Here is a 3,286-nt window from a genome sequence, read left to right as displayed (position 1 = left end):
CCTGACGTAACCATGGCATCCTCTTGGCACGCGCGGGGAGGGCGGGGCGGGCGCGTTGCCATGGCGCCGGCGGGGCCGCGTGAATGGGGCATTGTTCACCCGGGCGCCCAGGGCCCAGGGGCTGCTGCTGTCCCGGGACCCACCCGGATCCACACACCTGGAGCCGCGGCCCAGGGACGGGGAGAGGGAAGGGGGAGGGCGGAGACGGACAGAGCTCGAGGTGCGGGGGGAGTGCGGGCAGAGCGATGGCGGGAGCCCCGCGCTGAGGAGTTCTGGGGGCGAGAACGGAGATTGGGAAGAGGAAAGAGCCAGCGGGGAGGCGACGCGGGAAAACGCGCGGGGAGACCGCGGGGGAGACATCAGGAGCCGGCGAGGGCGGGGGATGGAGAGCCGGACCGGGGGGCCCTCCGTGCCCTCCGGGCCACCGCCCGTCCCGCACCCCGGGACTCCCGCAGAGACACAGTGACACCTGGCACACGTGCTCACAGACACACCCACGGCTGTGCCCGGGGCCAGGACCCGGGCCGGAGGGACACGCCGTCTGTCCCATGAAGACTTTGGCGGGCCTGGGCGGCACCTCCACCCGCGGAGCGCAGACTCGGGCGGGGGGCGACCCAGGCTCCCCGTCCCCCCAACCCTCTCGGCCTGACACCGACACCGCCTTCCCTGCCCCCTCCCCCGGATGCTCGGGGTCCCCTGGAGGGGAGGGGTGTGGATCGTTGGGGGTGCCGGGTGCAGTTGTCCGCGTTTGAGCCAGGGGCAGCTGCTGGACACGCCTGTCTCCAGCCGAGGGAGCTGAGGCCCCGCCCCGCCTCCGTGGAAAAAATGGTTGGGTCAAGCCAGGCCACCTCGGGCCCCGGACTCTGCCTGGTTAGGTCAGCCCAGTCCAAATCTGGGCCAAGGGCGGCCCCTGGTGGCCATTTGCGGGCTCTGCAGCCATTCTTCTGGGAGGATCCGGTGGTGGCCCAATCAGGAGTTCTAGGCCTTGAGGAGCCCCGGCATGGAGCAAGCCAGGAATGAGAACCCGGAGCCAGAACGCAGAGCCCGAAATCCAGGTCCCCGGGGTGAAAAACCATTCAGATCTTCCTTGGGACTGTGGATGTAGCTCAGGAGGCTTTGGGTTCCTCAGCACCAAAAAAGGGGGGTGAGAGGGGGGCTGAGTACCAATGGCTCGCGCCTGTCATCCCAGCTACTCAGGAGGCTGAGATCTAAAGATTGTGGTTCAAATCCAGCTCGGACAGGAAAGTCCATAAACATCTTTTTTTCTGGTTGTGGGTCTTGAACTCTGGGCCTGGGTGGTGTTCTTCAGCTCTTCAGCTGAGCACTCTACCACATGAGCCATAGTGCCACTTCCAGTTTTCTGAGTGGTTTATTGGAGATGAGTTTCACAGACTTTCTTGCCCGAGCTCGCTTTGAACCATGATCCTCAGATCTTAGCCTCCTGAGTAGCAAGGATGACAGGTGTGATCCATCGGCACCCTGCTCCAAGAACATCTTATCTCCAATAAACTACCAAAAAGCCAGAAGTGGAGCTGTGGCTCAAAAGCTCAGGGACAGTGCCTAGGCCCTGAATCCTCGGGATCAGTGCCAAAAGAAGGAAGAAGGAAGGAAGGAAGGAGAAGAAGGAAGGAAGGAAGGGGAAGGAGGGAGGGAGAGAGGGAAGGAAGGAGGGATGGAAAAGAAGGATCCAGATTCCAGTGATCCCAAACCCCAGAATTCGGATTAAAACAGGCAGGATCTGGAATCTAAAGATTTGCCGTTCCATAATCCAGACCCAAGAACCTGTACTCTTCAATCTAGAGCCCACAAGTCTAAAACCCAGTACATAGAATTAGAGCACTGGCCCCAGAATCCAGAGCCCGGAGCCTAAAACCTAAAGACCAGCTGGTAAAATCTAGAGCCATTAAGCCCTCCTGGGAACTCTTGGGACTGAGGGAAGCTTCTGCACAGAGCTCTTGCCTGAGACCCTGGGTTTCATCCCCAAACATGCACTCCCTCCCTGCCCAAAAAAAAGAACTCTAGATCTGAGCAGAGCAGTTGGGGTTGGTGAGAAAAGTACAAACTGTAGGGGGGGGGGTGAATACATATGGATCATTCCCTGACACGCACACACGCATGTGCACACACACACACACACACACACACCACTTTGAAAGGATTCCACACAGAGCTCCTACACCCCTAGACATGTAACCTGTAACTGTCAGATGAACAGCCCCCATTCCTTTGGGTGTACACCCACACTCACCCAGGGTCACCTACAACAACACAGGTGCACACCCTGCAGTGTCACCCAAACAGCACACCCAAACACACCAACACACCCTCATCTGCACCCCCCTGTCACGCTGTGCCCCCACCTTACCAGACTCCTAGAGATATCCGGAACCCCACAACTCCCAGCCTCCCCCCCACCTACACACTTGGAGAATTGTGGAGATCGAATTGGGTGTGTGCCTACACACACACACACACACACACACACAGAGTCTCCCTCAGTGCAGAGAAAATCCAGGTCTTGACAGCCAGGCAGCTTCCTGGAAAGGGGACCCACTGGGGACAAGGCTCACCGGCACCCCCATATCAACCACAGCCCTCCCTCCAACCAACACCTCCCCCCCCCAGCCTGGCCAGCTGACGGGCTTTAATACAGATGCCAAACTCATAATTGTAACTGAGGGTGACAGGTCACCTTGAGCCCCAGATGCTCGCGCGGTGACAGATGGCGTTGGCAAACCTGATTAGCGGCCCCCATGCCAAAGCCTGTGGCACCTGCCTCCCGCCCCTCCCCCTCCCCCCAGCTCTCATTACCCACCCATTACTGGGCCTGGGGAGGGGGCGGGGGGGGAGCGGCTGGCACTGCCCGGGAGGGGGCAGGGACTCTAGGGGCCCTCTTGGCACCAAGGTTCCCAGCTGGTTTTCCTGGCTGCCAGTAGGTGGGTACAGCTGGGGTGGGGGGGGCAACCATCTCCTAAAGGCCAAAATGGAGGAGCCAGAGTTTGAGTTTCAGCCTTCAGTCGCTTCCTGGGGGGCTCGACCACAAACTGGGGAGACAGCAGGGCGTGTTTCTCTGGGTGCCCTGACCACCTCTCCCTCTTCCGCCTCCCCTGGGCTCGGGGAGCGCGTGGGAACCCTCCCTAGGCCCGTTCCCAGCCCCCCCGCTCCAGCTCGGTGCAGGGGTCAGAGGTGGTAGGTTCCCACGCCCCAGTGGCCCATCTGTTTCCTCCGTGGGGCCCCTCCTGCGCACCCTCACCTGGGCCTGCCTTCCTGAGTCAGGAAGAGGAGC

The sequence above is a fragment of the Dipodomys ordii genome, unplaced genomic scaffold (assembly GCF_000151885.1).
Source record: "Dipodomys ordii isolate 6190 unplaced genomic scaffold, Dord_2.0 Scaffold184, whole genome shotgun sequence".
NCBI lineage: Eukaryota > Metazoa > Chordata > Mammalia > Rodentia > Heteromyidae > Dipodomys > Dipodomys ordii.
This window is presented reverse-complemented; position numbering follows the sequence as displayed.